We start from the raw sequence: 16,293 nt of genomic DNA, 5'->3' as shown, positions 1-16,293 counted from the left end.
TGCAAATAAGACCCTCTCATATCTGTAATTTCTAAAGGTATTATAGTTTTGATTACATAAAGATGACGTCAGGTGTTCCAAACTTTTGCAATAAATATAGAATGTTAACAATCTAGTTGTTCATTAGGATACTGTTGAGAGGCAGAGTCCAGGGGCACGGACTCTAAAAATTGAAGGCAGGTAGGAGGGTGCAGAGGCATTATTTGAACACACTGGGCAGGCAGGAAGGGCATTGGTAGCACAACAGACTATGGAGGGCGGTGAAAAGGGGGGCTGGGGCAACACAGCAACAATACAGGACTGGCAAGAGAGGCTGTGGCAATATAATAGACCATTGTGAGCAGAAGGAAGAGGTAGTGTTAGTACAACCATATATGCCAACAGACCCGATTCAACCAGGTAACGTCCAATGTTTTTAAGCCTAATTGGGCTTTATTTGATCTGTCTCCTGTCTACGATCTCCCCTTTCTCTTTTTTTTATAACATTTTTATTGAGAATTTTATGGTACAAAATTAGCCATATAAACTGTGAGTTCTTACATTATTCCATATATCAACATTAAAGGAAGAAACAATAGGTAATCACTTAAATAATCTCTTATAATACCACAATCAGGGCGATGATAAAAACCACTGTACACAGGGATAGATTGTATATACATATGCTAAAAACGGGTTAGCGCTCATTTCCCATGGTATGTTGCCTCCCCCCCACCCGACCCACTTCTGTTTTATATTCGTATGTCTCTCCAGTTTTTTAATGGTGCCCAAAATGTTTAGCCCCATGTCGGTGCTTTCCTACCCTTGTATTCATATAGGGCGGACTCTATGTTATGTATACCAAGAAGTCTAGGCAACCACATCTGGAAGGAGGGGGGAACAATATCCTTCCAGGCTGCTGATATAAGAATATGCAACACTGCCACAGAGATAGAAACAAAGGCTTCAGTCTCTTTTTTGAGCCTTAGCTTACTCTCACTTCCTAGAATCATTAGGGTAGGGGATAGACTGATCTTAAAGCCTAGCAGCCCCTCCCAGAATGTCTCGATCTCACCCTTGATTATATTTAGTTTCTCACATTGGTGGAACACATGTAATAGATCAGCAGGTCCTTTAGAAAATCTAGGGCATCTATTGTCATCCCTTTTACCCTTATCAAATAGTTTTGCAGGTGTAAAGTAAAGGTTAAATAGCGTCTTAAAAATGTTGCGCTTTAAAATTCGAGGAGCGTTATATCCTCTTATCTAGTTGTAAAGCTTTATCTAGATCCACATCTGGATCATCCAGTTTTGAGGACCAAGAAGTCTCGTTTTTTTCCAAATCATCTTGACTTCCAGTCATTAGTATCCTGTATATAATTTTGTTCCTGCTGCCCCCATTTAACAAATAGTGCAACAGGCTATTTCTATTTTCAAAGGAGATCCGGGGTCTCTTAGCTTTAAGCGTTTGGGAGACCTGGACAAATTTGAAACCTTGGTTACTGGGGATACTGAATCTCTGTTGGATAACCCCGAAGCTCACCATAACATTCCCCTCCATAACATCTCCTCTTTCTCAATGTAAGTCAAAGGGGAAAGTCAATACCCCAGTTTTTTTTTAAAATCTCCCTCTTACCAAGTTCAAAATGTTAAGGGGGAACAGGACCATGCACATGGATAACAGAGAACAGAGGGGTAAGAGGCAATGGTAGCTAGCTGACCATAATGGACTGACAGGAGAGAAAGCTAAAGCATAACAGACCATAAAGGGCAGGAGGGATGGATCAGGGGCATTACAATGGAACATACAAGCCAGGAGGGAGGTAATAGGCGTCTGCACATTGATACAGAGGGCTGGGGGCAAGGGGGCAGGGCAGGAGCAGCAAGATGACCATGGAGGTCAGGCATGATGGGCACTAGAAGCACGAAACACCATGGAGAACAACAGTGAGACTATAACGGCATACACACAGACCATAGGGGGAAGGTGGGAGGGGGTCAGGGTCAGCTAGCTGACCACACAGGGAAGGTGGGAGGGGCCATGGCAGCACAGAAGACCATGCATGACAAGCGTGAGGGTTAGTGGCAGCACAATGGCTTTGATGGGCAAGAAGGAGGGTGCAGGGGCATGCACAAAGGACCATGGAGGATAGAAGAAAGGGTCAGAACCCGGGCATGGACAAGAGAGTTCAGGGGAAGGGGCCTCACAACAGACCAGGCAGGGCAGGCAGGAGGAGCAGTTGCAGCACAACAGACCACTGAGGGCAGAAGGGTGTGGCAGTAAAATAGACCATGGTGGACAGGAGGAAGGGGCATGGAATGTGGACAGGCAGGGTGGAGGTGGCAGGGACAGGTTACAGTCATCTGACGATGCTAGGCAAGTGGGAGGGGAGTGGCAGCTCAACAGAACACTCAGAATAGATAGGAGTGGCAGGTCCATGGAACATGGTGGGCAAAAAGGATGGAGTAGGGGCATGCACTTAGACATTGGAGGGCATGGTGAAGGAGAATAGGGGCAGCAAGCTAAGCACAAAGGCTAAGCAGGAGGTCAATGATGGGGCATAGAATTGGGCAATGGAGGGCAGGAGGAGTGGACTGGCACATCATGCTAAATAGAGGGCAGTGGCAGCACATCAGCCCATTCATGGCAGGAGGGAGGAAGTTAATCCATGGATTCAGACAACAGAGGATAGGGAGGAGGTGGATGGGGCAGCAAGCTAACTGTTCAAAGAAGGTGGGAAGGACAGTGGCAGAACAACTACCACACAGGGCTGTAATAAGGGAGCATGGACATGGACTTGGACAATGGATGACTAGGAGGAGGGAAGGCAGGAGCAGCAAGCTTGGGTGGGGGTAGCACAATGCCAGGCCCTGCTTCCAACCCCCCACCATCCATTGTGATATGCATCTTACTTAACGTTAAAAAAAACTTGCAATTTGCCTAAAAAAACAAAGATAACAGGGACGGTATAGTTAGACTCAGATTTCACTCATACACAACCAGTAAAATTCAGCAGTTATAGAGACCTGAGCTAATTATAACTTACGCCCCCGCAATGTACTGCTAATGACCTAAGACATTACACCATTCATGAAATGGTCAGTTACATCACTCATGACATCTCAATTGAGTTGTGAATGGAATGGAACTATAATCGCTAGAACTTTATTTAGGGATAGTGTGTGTATATTAACATCCCTTTTTTTCTTTTCTTTCGTGTAAGAATCATTATAATATGCAACTTGCCGAGATTAATATGGCCAATAGACTTTCACTTTAAAGTAATGTGTAGTCCATTTTTTATGTTGCTGTTTACATCCCTAAGTATGTTTATTATGAGTAAGTCCTGTTGAAGAACATACAGGTTTTGGGGTCATGGGGAAAGATATGCTGAAATTACATTGTGTGCATATTAACACTTGTTTTCTTTTCTTTATTGTATCAATTACTGAATTTTCACATCGGACAAGGCCAATATGGCTGCCAGCTTTTTGGATTAAAGTAATATGTAGTCCTTTATTAATGTTGGCAACTTTAGTCATTTGTACGTTTAAATAAGTCTTGTATCGTTATCAAGTTTAGGACGAGCCGAAACGCGTGGATCATATCCTTTGCAGATTAAATACTTCCAAACTACAACCTGAGTGCTGATTCCTTCCTTGTAATAGTGGGAGGAGATTAAATACATATATATGAAATTCACTGAAAAAAACACAAGTTTCAGAGACAATATAATTAGAAATTAGCATTTAAAAAACCTCAGAAATTCACTGAAAATCCACAGGTTTCATGGACGTCATAGTTAGTTGGACATTTCACTTGTACAAAACAGGAGAAATGTGGCCGTTATAGTTAGTTGTGCTAACTATAACTCGCGCCTCCGCAATGCACTACTGATGATGTCCCATATTACATCACTCATGACATGGTCAGTGACATCACTGATGAAATCAATGATGACATCTCAAATGACATCACTGATGACATCATCCATATGATCCTCTGATGCACCTCCTCACAACCTAAAACACAGACTACCATCCTCAAAACCATGGACACACCAATACTAGTACAGCTGCAATAATCTGTGCACTGTGCATGCACACCTCTAACCAGCTACATACTATTGATACGCTCTTCAAAATACCCATTTAGTACCTAAGAAGTCTAGGAATCCTTCTGTCTGTCCCATGCATTTCTCCAATCACCCATCCAGCACTATCTACTTATGCTATTGCTCCACCAATACCTAAGCACTTCTAAATTCACAATACACTCTGTTTGTAATACTGTAATTATTCTAGTTACTAGTCATGAACTTATGGAATGGCCAAGCTACTAACACAAGTACAGCTATAATATTTTGTGAACTATCCAAGCATACCTCTAACTATCTACATACTATTCATACACTTCTAAATATCCTGTTAGTACTCATACAGTGAAGGAGTCGTCCAGTCTGTCCCATGCACTTCTTTAATCACTTATCTACCACTATCTACTTATCCTATCACTCCAGCAATACGTAAGTACTTATACATTAAGTGTTCACTCTGTCTGCAGCACTGTCATCATTCCATTTACTAGTGGTATTCTTATAAAATGACCCAGGCACCAACACAAGTACACATAAAATATTGTGTGCATAATCCCTACACATTTCTAAGCAGACATACTATTGGTCCACTCCATTAAATACCTAAGCACTTATGGGGCAAATTTACAAGCACGCTGCGCCACCAGTACGTCACTTTTTGTAACATAGTGATTGCGCTAGACACTCCTTCATATTTACAAGGAGAGGATTAGCCACCCTGCATGGTTTTTCCTTTCCTTGTAAATATGACCCTTTCATACACAGAACTTTGCGTTGAAGTGCGTTCCATAGGTGTTGCTGTGGGTGTTCCCACGCAACACGCATAGAACAAGTCACATCTCCAGATTTATGAGAAATCGTAAATCTGGAGATGTGTGTGAATGCTGCGCCATCCTAGAGTTGGTGTAGCAAGGTGCAACAAGGAGAATTGTTTTAATTTCTCCTCATTTTTTCCTCTTTCAATGCCGCTTGACAGGACTCAGTCACAAATTTTGCACATCACCTTTCTCGCATTTACTTTCTTCTCTACAGGTGGAAAAGTGAAGAATTTCCTCACAACAGATTCCGTCCTCTGTGGACCTGGTGCCTCCTGCAAGGATTCTTCTTCAGAAGATAATTCCTCCTGCTGCTGCTGCTGTCCAGATGCCTTTTTGTTTGATATTTTTTTTAAAACACCAAAAAAAAAGCAAAAAGTGTTCGTGTTTGAAAAGAGATGTCTCTCTAAAGATGCTCCAACAGGAATGATTAAAATTGGTGGAGTCCTTCGATAGTTACAGTGGGAAATTTTATGAACCAATGAAATCTTTTTTTTGGAGGTCACATGGGATCTGCGCACTCTGCGCTCATGAAGCACTAACCAGACGCGACTTAGCGAAAATATAAATAAAAGTAATATAAGTTTAGTATAAGTACAAATATATTATTTTTATGAATATCTTAGATAAACTCTTGCCCTAATATGTATATTAAAGACACATACATATAATTTTAGAACATAAAATGTTTTTGCAGGAGTCGCGCACCTAGCGCCCCAGTACGTATATGATCTCACGCAGGACCCGCCACCGCACAAGCATTGTGTACCGTAATGTGCATGTGTCACAAATGCACGGGAGCAGGAGTCACGGACTGGTGGCATACCAATTGCGCACATCACGTAATAATAAATGTATATGATATAACTGAAAAACTGCTCAGCCGTCGCACACCGTACGCAGATCCTTCATGACTTTTCTAAAATGGCGGCTAGAATCCTCGCACCCACCATGATGAGTACGCTTTGGGTGCGCGGCACCGAAAAAATGTGGGAAAAAAAAGAAAATAATATACATATATTAAAATACAAAAAGAAAACAACAAAATTAACCAATATTTCAGTAAAATAAATTTCAATTTTTTTTCTCTCGCAATTTACAGAAAAATATATAATTAAAAAACTGTAGATAATCAGTACAAAAAATAAGAATAACTACTATTACACTTAAAAATTAGCATTTGAAAAAGCTTTGAAATTCACAAAAAAAATTGGTTGCAAGGGTGTTACAGTTAACTGGACATTTCACTCATACAAAACCATAGAAATGCCTCTGTTATAGTTAGTTCTGCTAACTATAACTGGTGCACCCGCAATGCACTGCTGATGATGTCACATATCACATCATTCATGTAGAGGTGTAGCGCCGCGGCTAGGGTGATTGACTCCGGAATCCGGGATCACGGTTCGATCCCTGGCACCGGTGGCAGATTAGCCCAGCACCATGTGACTCTGGGCAATCGCTTACTTAATCTTCCCGACGGCCCCCTGCGCCTAGAGACCCCTACGGGTGATTGTGCACTTTACAAATGTGGATTGTTATTGTTGTTGTTGTTATTCATGACATGGTCAGTGACATCACTGATGACCTCATGGATGACATCTCAAATGACATCACTGATGACATCAGTGATGACATCATTTGATACACCTCATCAAACACTAGTATAACCTTTCATCACTTACTGTAAAATACAGAGTATCACATTTGAGTACCATATACCAGTTACTACATACCCACTCACTGATTCCTAAGTCTACTCACACAACTACCCATTCAACAACAGAATCACATATACATGCAGTCACTTAATAATGGAACACTATTAAATGCACTTATACACATATATATACATTGACACATCAGCAGTCATCTTAGTCAGTTATGCAGTCATCCTACTCAATAATGAAATACATTACTCACACGTACATCTACTCACACAATTAAAACAACACCTTATTTATTCAGACACATAGTAACTCATAGTTAATATGTAAAAAAATCACCATTAAAATTATACACTCATTCATATAGTTACGGTCACAATCACTGACTCTTACATATACTTATTTTTATGCACCAACGCTCACATACAATGCCTTTTATTTTTTTACTTTGTTGAAGATGTACAACTAAAACATTTATTCGCTCACCAACACACAAATAAATACACTCAGTCACCCAAACAACTGTTTGCACATGCACTCTTAAACCTAGACACCTAGTCAATAAACCACTCACATATCTATGCATAGAGTTACACACACCCCATCCACCCACAGACAAACTCAGTGTCCCCTACAAATACTCGCCAAACTAATCAATAACTAATATACACACTCATGTAGTTAGTGAAAAACTAATGCAGCATGTTATACAACAACAGAGACAGTGATGCACAAATTCACATAGTTTTGTTACTAATCCATGTATTAAGTGAGACACTTTTAATTACTCACTTAAACAGTCAGACAGCTACTAAATCCTCCATCCAGACAGTTATATATCCACTCAATCTTCAATACAGATTGGTATATAGATATATATAATACATATTTAAATTGTTAACTAAACCATTCACTGGATGATTTCATCAGTAATGTAGTCAGTGATGTCATCAGTGATGTCACTGACCATGTCATGAATGATGTAATATGTGACATCATCAGCAGTGCATTGCAGGTGCGCGAGTTATAGTTAGCAGAACTAACTATACCAGAGGAATTTCTATGGTTTTGTATGAGTGAAATGTCCAGCTAACTATAACTCCCCTGAATCCTATGTTTTTTCTGTGACTTATGTATAGCGGGAAGCGAGGGGAACCTGCTCAAATCCGACAAGAATGCAAGGGCTTCACATCGAGCAAAGCGACAGGAATGTTGTTTAAATTATGAATAACAAGAACGAAAAACAATTATTGGTGCATTATCGAACATGGAGTTCACGCTGCTTCCGTTCTTGTTTCCTATTGGAGGAACTGCCACTTTGAACTGATCGAAGCCCCGCCAATGAGGTGATTAGAAGTATGTCAAATTTGGGGGCTGAGCAGAGGACTAACTAAAGGCTTGGCACTAAAGAAGGTACAATTAAGCGAAATGCATTTGCCGAAATAAAGCCATCATGTTGACTTGTCCCGAAGTGCTCCGTGTGTTTACTGTGCTAGCGAAGCAAGAAGGTTTCACCCACCTGACGGAGGCACCCGCTGCTGTGTTTGAACGACCGGTGAATGGAGTTGTGGATATAAATTGGTATGTTTGAACCCCCGCTAAACCAGCGCTTGGTGTCGGAAGGCGCGGACTAGTCAAGCCTGGGGTGCTCCGTTCATAGGAGGGTCACCCACAAGCGTCTGCGTTTGGTGTCATCAGCGGGAAGTGAGGGGAACCTGCTCAAATCCGACAAGAATGCAAGGGCTTCACATTGAGCAAAGCGACAGGAATGTTGTTTAAATTATGAATAACAAGAACGAAAAACAATTATTGGTGCATTATGGAACATGGAGTTCACGCTGCTTCCGTTCTTGTTTCCTATTGGAGGAACTGACGCTTTGAACTGATTGAAGCCCCGCCAATGAGGTGATTAGAAGTATGTCAAATTTGGGGGCTGAGCAGAGGACTAACTAGAGGCTTGGCATTGAAGAAGGTACAATTAACCGAAATGCATTTGCCGAAATAAAGCCATCATGTTGACTTGTCCCGAAGTGCTCCGTGTGTTTACTGTGCTAGCGAAGCAAGAAGGTTTCACCCACCTGACGGAGGCACCCGCTGCTGTGTTCGAACGACCGGTGAATGGAGTTGTGGATATAAATTGGCATGTTTGAACCCCCGCTAAACCAGCGCTTGGTGTCGGAAGGCGCGAACTAGTCAAGCCTGGGGTGCTCCGTTCATAGGAGGGTCACCCACAAGCGTCTGCGTTTGGTGTCATCAGCGGGAAGCGAGGGGAACCTGCTCAAATCCGACAAGAATGCAGGGGCTTCACATCGAGCAAAGCGACAGGAATGTTGTTTAAATTATGAATAACAAGAACGAAAAACAATTATTGGTGCATTATGGAACATGGAGTTCACGCTGCTTCCGTTCTTGTTTCCTATTGGAGGAACTGCCGCTTTGAACTGATTGAAGCCCCGCCAATGAGGTGATTAGAAGTATGTCAAATTTGGGGGCTGAGCAGAGGACTAACTAGAGGCTTGGCACTGAAGAAGGTACAATTAACCGAAATGCATTTGCCGAAATAAAGCCATCATGTTGACTTGTCCCGAAGTGCTCCGTGTGTTTACTGTGCTAGCGAAGCAAGAAGGTTTCACCCACCTGACAGAGGCACCCGCTGCTGTGTTCGAACGACCGGTGAATGGAGTTGTGGATATAAATTGGTATGTTTGAACCCCCGCTAAACCAGCGCTTGGTGTCGGAAGGCGCGGACTAGTCAAGCCTGGGGTGCTCCATTCATAGGAGGGTCACCCACAAGCGTCTGCGTTTGATGTCATCAGCGGGAAGCGAGGGGAACCTGCTCAAATCCGACAAGAATGCAAGGGCTTCACATCGAGCAAAGCGACAGGAATGTTGTTTAAATTATGAATAACAAGAACGAAAAACAATTATTGGTGCATTATGGAACATGGAGTTCACGCTGCTTCCGTTCTTGTTTCCTATTGGAGGAACTGCCGCTTTGAACTGATTGAAGCCCCGCCAATGAGGTGATTAGAAGTATGTCAAATTTGGGGGCTGAGCAGAGGACTAACTAGAGGCTTGGCACTGAAGAAGGTACAATTAACCGAAATGCATTTGCCGAAATAAAGCCATCATGTTGACTTGTCCCGAAGTGCTCCGTGTGTTTACTGTGCTAGCGAAGCAAGAAGGTTTCACCCACCTGACGGAGGCACCCGCTGCTGTGTTCGAACGACCGGTGAATGGAGTTGTGGATATATATATATATATATATATATATACATATATATATATTATATATATATATATATATATATATATATATATATATATATATATATATATATATATATATATATATATATATATATATATATATATATATATATATATATATATATATATATAACCTACTGGCTATCGCCAGTAGGTATATATAGTTAGGATTAATTCCCTATGGGATTTCTGAAAATTCTATGTCTAATAACTTTGGCGTTTGTGGACGGAATCGGCTGAAATTTTCAGGAAAATGGCACATTTTGTTTCTGAGCAGCCCCTGCAAATCTGGTGGGGTTTCGTCAAGGGGGGGCTGAGAAAAAAGGGGGGTCCCAAAACGCGTTTTTTACATTGAGTTTTCCATAGGGCGGTTGGCCTCACTTTTAGCTCGAACGGCTGAATGGATTTGCACGAAACTTGGCAAAATTGTAGGGACTGGTAGCCCGATGTGCCTTTGCTAGGTCTCAATATATGTGCTTCAGTGGATTTTGAGAAATTAACGTTTAAATCAAGATATATATCTGTAACAGCGCTCCGGGCAGCGATCCGGTCCGCTTACTTTTCGCGTTTCGGAACTTTGCGCGCAGAAAGCTGATTGGCTCTCCGGTGTCTGTCAACATTCTAAACAGTCCGGAGCGGCCGCCATCTTGTCTCTCGGTAGGATCGAGAGAGAAGAGGTGAAAAACGAAGGGGGAATTTATTGAAAGGGTGCAAGGTATACCCCTCTTGACCCCCTAGGATTGTTGTTGGGGTTATTAAAGGGTCCCGTGGGGAAAATAAAAAAAAAATTATTTTTCACGGTAGAAGCGTTTCCCGGGCCGCGAACTGGGCCACAAACTGGTAGCGAAACGGGAATTCGCCATTTTGTGCTTCGTTTTAATTGTTTAGAGACAAAAATTATCGCCGCACATCGGCCACAATGCATGAATATCGCTGAAAAGTCAGCGATATTCATGCATTATCCAGCAAATGCTCTTAGCCATGTTATCCACCTTCCATTGGATAACAGAAATCTGATTGGCTCTCCGGTGTCTGTCAACATTCTAAACAGTCCGGAGCGGCCGCCATCTTATCTCTCGGTAGGATCGAGAGAGAAGAAGAGGTGAAAAACGAAGGGGGAATTTATTGAAAGGGGGCAAGGTATACCCCTCTTGACCCCCTAGGAATGTTGTTGGGGTTATTAAAGGGTCCCGTGGGGAAAATAAAAAAAAAATGATTTTTCACGGTAGAAGCGCTTCACGGGCCGCGAACTGGGCCGCAAACTGGTAGCGAAACGGGAATTCGCCATTTTGTGCTTCGTTTTAATTGTTTAGAGACAAAAATTATCGCCGCACATCGGCCACAATGCATGAATATCGTTGAAAAGTCAGCGATATTCATGCATTATCCAGCAAATGCTCTTAGCCATGTTATCCACCTTCCATTGGATAACATGGCTAAAAACTGCTCTGTGCGTGAGCTTTTTTTTTTTTTTTTTTTTTGCTGCGTGACGTTTGTTAACGTTCGATTCGATGGAAATCAGGAAGTGTTGAACACCATTTTGTCACTGCGAGTAAATATTTTGTTATAAATGAATCCTTATTGATAAACATTGTCTGCGCCATCTTGCGTTTTTGTCCAATGCCACAATTTTGTCGTGCACGGCAGCCATTTTAGATGCCTTGACCAGGGCCACTCTCTGCACGCCGCCGATTCTCAGCATGGCTCCCCACCCTCGCACGCATCTCCCCCACGCAATGGTCACCCCCGCTCTCTCTCTCATGCATGGGCCATATACTTCCCCCATCTGCGCTGCTCTTCTCTGAGAATCACACCCTGTGCCCGCTCGACACCTCCCTTTCACCCTATTCACTACCGCACCCTCTGACACTCCTCTTCCTCTGTGTCCGATTGTCCAGGCCAGACCTAGGCTATCACCTAGCCCTGCGGATGTAGTTTATGGCCCCAGCTGTAGAGTATCCAGACATGTCAACCCTCCCGATTCAGGTGTGAGACTACTGATTTCAGTGCTAGTCTTTCGCTTCCCGATTCCTGCAAGGAAAAACCCGGGGGCATATTTCCAACAACTAGCGGTAATTTTTGTCTCTAACTTGTTTAGAGACAATAATTATCGCCGCACTTCGGCGAATTTTATCGCACATAAACCTTGCTATTAGCAAGGTTTATCGCAAATGCGATAAAAAACGGCCGCAATGCATGAATATCGCTGAAAAGTCAGCGATATTCATGCATTAGTCAGCAAATGCTCTTAGCCATGTTATCCACTTCCCATTGAACAAGCGCATGGTCTTTTAGAGGTTTGTGAAGTACTCGGGGCGGCGGTGTGTGTGTGCCCTCTTTCAGGAGCGGGCGGGGGGGCAATGCCAGCAATTTGCAGGCCAGGCAGTGTTCAACACGTGCATCACCCTTTCTCTGCCTGCTATTGCGCTCCATGCTTCGGAAAGGTAAGAAAAAGAATGTGCATTTGAGTTTGAAATGTCCGATCTTGTAGCAGTACACTTGCAAAGCCCACACATGACAATAACCCGATTCAAGGCCCCATTCACCCGATTTTTTAAAAAAATATAGTACTCCAAGACAGTTACATTTTAAAACTTTAATAATATTTAAATATAACGAACGCAACAAAAACTGTAAATATATTTAACCATTTTTTGAAATTAACCAGAACTATAACGATAACAACAACAACAATAATATAACTTTTATGCCTAAATTACGCAAACATTTAGCTAATCTGCTAAAGGGGGGAGTCGCCATTTCTTTACAATAATCAATAATGAAAAATCCACATCAATAGGGTTGCCCGTTTTCTCGATGCAGCACTATAGTGCAATATACACAGCACCTGGGGTGTCAAGAGTGAACAGGTCTTTCTTTGGTCCTTAAGATGTTATCTCCGAGAATGCTGATGCATTGGTGTCTGTACACTTCTTTGTCAATTCTGTCAAGATGATAACTGCTTTATAAACAGACGATATCTTTGTTTAGTCATTAGTGTTAAGTGTGTCTGAAACTACAGTGCCCTTCTGTTTTTTTTTCTTCAGGCTCTACAGAGTTTTGTGTGTTGTTCTTTTGAGCGACAATTATTCCAGAGGTTTCAGGTTCACTTGTTTTGTTCTGCAGTGAGTTAACAGCTTTAGAGAGTTCATGTTTATTTGCTATGTCCTGCTGTTCGTCAACTGCTTCAGAGACGTCAGCCTCATTTTTTATGTTTCAGTAGATCCTGGACCTGCCCGGCCGCGCCCAAAATGGCGCCGGTGTAAATGGGACTCGTAACTGCTTGTTCTGTACTGGTTGCCCAACCTTGATATCACGAGATACATATGCAGTTTTGAAGCACATGGCGGAGGCTTGTCTGCTGTAGTGGGGCGCCCCTTTATCGTTTCAGTCGCCATTCCGCCCGCTTTTGCTACACTGTGCCTTTTCCGCCATTCAGCTGTTTAGCACCCGCTCTTACGGCTACAGCGTCTCGCTCACCATGTAGTTGAGTTGCTCCCACTCTTGCGGTGCAGCGATAGGCGGCTGCCACAGGACTCTTAAAATGGCGGGCGGTTCTTCGGATTTGGGCCTGGTCCAGTAAAATGGCCCTGGGACACCTTGGAACTCGGACGCTTGTCTGCCAGGGCTTGGGTTCCATTCTCGAAAGCGTCCCCTCAGCCTTGAAGATTGTACAAAAGTCTTGGGGGCCGTCGACTCCCGCAGGCTTCCGGTGGGGAGCGGCTGCCATGATTGCTTGCGGAATGGCCACGACGGAGCTACGAGATGGTGGTGCTCTCATGGTGACGCCAGCTTCAGTCTGAAACATCCAGAAACAAGGTGGGGCTTTCATCGTTTGGGGAAAAAAAATGTTTTAATCCAATGAAAAGTGTTATTTTTAGGTCACATGACCTAGTCTTACATAATTAGGAAAAGAAAAGTAAAATGAACCAATGAAAAGTTTTATTAACAAGTCACATGACCTGTTATGCTTACGTTACGCGCTGCGCGGCGCGCTCTGGATCGTTTCCGGGAAGCTGCGCCTTGCGCACCGGAGCACTTCCGGGTGCGCTAACGCGTCGCGTCATATGACGCATTACGCGACAATGCAGGTGCAGAATATAGTCAAAATGTGTCCACCAACCAGCGGTCGGAATTCCACCGCTTTCAGCAGTCCAAAAAGTTCGGTCAAATCTTAAGAGCGGGAGCAACTCAACTACATGGTGAGCGAGACGTTGTAGTCGCAAGAGCGAGCGGTAAACAGCTGAATGGCGGAAGAGGCACAGAGTACCAAAAGCGGGCGGAATGGCAACTAAAACGGTAAAGGGGCGCCCTACGACAGCGTGTCTTCAGGTGAAACGGATTGTGGGACAAGGTCCAGAATGAAAGATTCTTCAAAAGGGAAAAAATTCCGCCGGACCCCGGGAGCCGGCCGCCTATGCCGGGGGCGATCTCAGGCCTCACCAGGGCAACACGACTTGGGGAGGGGGCAGGAGCCAAGCGCCCCCTCTCAGTCCGCGCCATCTCACCGCCCCTCGGGGGCCTCCGTCAAGCGGTTTAGGGAGGCACCGTATCACATTGTTTTCCAATGCAGTCAGGTCCACAAATGGACCCCACTTACTTTGAATAGTGAAGCTGCAGCAGGTGCAAATAAGGTTTAAACAGTGTTACAAGAGCTGCTTAGAACTCTGAAGTATGGCACTCAACAACCAGGACTTATGCCATTTATGTAAGGCAGTGACATGGAAGCAACTCAGGGACAAAAAGCATGAACGAACATTCACGTATGAAAATCTTATTTGGAGAAGGGGTAGAATCCAAACGCCCCCTGCCAGTTCGCGCCACTACACCGTATGTGGAAAATCTGAAGCCATCATTCTACAAACTCTCAACGCTTGTTATCAGTGCATGACTTTCATGCTCGATCGATTGAGCTAGCCGGATCGGGCAATAAAAAGTATAAAATAGTTATGTAAATAGTTATTTAATAAAATGTTTTACTCTGTTTCTTTGGTGGTGTGTTGTGTATATTTATAATATTTGCATAGGGTTTGCCGTTATTTTGGGCGGTGTGGGTGGCGGAGTCGAGCTGTTTTGCAGCCCTCATGGTGTGGAGCTCAATTCATTTCACTATTTTCGTATTTCTCATGAAGGGTTATTCCTAATGTTTGTATTTTACCGAGGTTAAAAAGAGATCGAATTAGTGGTCTACTGATTTTGCTCGATTACTTTTCTTTTTTTACACGATTTTTCACTATCTGCAAAGACTAAACAGAGTATTGCGACTTTGTGCTTGTTTGTAAATAGAGAATGATCCAAAGAGAACCAATTGTAAAACAGTAAATGCTTGGATAATAATTAATCAAATGGAGAGACAAGCAGGTACGACGGATTACAACAGGGGTAAAGGTCTGAGTTAACTACCGTTCACTATCTGCAAAGAGAGAGTACTACTAAGAGAAAAGAGGGGAGTGGGGGGGGGGCAGCGTTCAAAGCACATCAGCGTGCATAAACACGAAAACGTTTTTACCTATCACGTACTTGACATTTGACAGCTTTTGATATTTGCTATTAAAAAACCATTGAAATTCACAGAAAAAACCATAGGTTATACTCCATATATAGTTAGGAATTTGCATTTACAAAACCTTGAAAATTCAATGAAAAAACCATTGGTTTTAGGCCATATATAGTTAGGGATTTGCATTTAGAAAACCATATTTTACTCGCATAAAACCATTGAAATTCCATATATAGTTAGATGCGCTAACTATATATCGCGCACCCGCAATCCACTGCTGATGATGTCACATATTACATCAATCATGACATGGTTAGTGACATCACTGATGACATCACTGATGACATCTCAAATGACATCACTGATGACATCACTGATAACATCTCATTTGACATGACTGATCACATCACTGATGATATCATTCATGTGATAATACCATGAACCTCTTCAGACTCTAATATAACCTTAGATACAATCAGTGTAAACAGACAGTCACTCATCCATGGAGTTACTCACACACCTAGTCAGTTATGCCAAAAATCAATCACACCTCCATTTTCTCAACTATAGAGTTATACACACCTTACTTATTCAAACATATACTAACACATATTTACTTTACTATCTTATACAATCTCTGATACATGTTCACAATGATCCATACAGCCACTCACACATTCACTAGCTCTTATGCACAGTTATTTATAGATGTCAACTCTCACATGTACTGTGTTTTACATATGTACTTAATTTGACATGTAGCACTGAGATATACATTCACTCAGTAATACACTCATGCACAGTCAACCGCCCATACAGCTGTTTCCACATGCAGTTTTGAATCTATACATATAGTGAATCAACTACTCACACATCTATGTACAGAGTCACACACCTCCCAGCCACCCATACACACACACTCAGTTTCCCATACAAATACTTGGACAACCAATCAATAACCCATAC

Source organism: Lissotriton vulgaris, chromosome 4_1 (assembly GCF_964263255.1).
Source record: "Lissotriton vulgaris chromosome 4_1, aLisVul1.2, whole genome shotgun sequence".
Taxonomy (NCBI): domain Eukaryota; kingdom Metazoa; phylum Chordata; class Amphibia; order Caudata; family Salamandridae; genus Lissotriton; species Lissotriton vulgaris.
Note: the sequence above shows the minus strand (reverse complement) of the source record.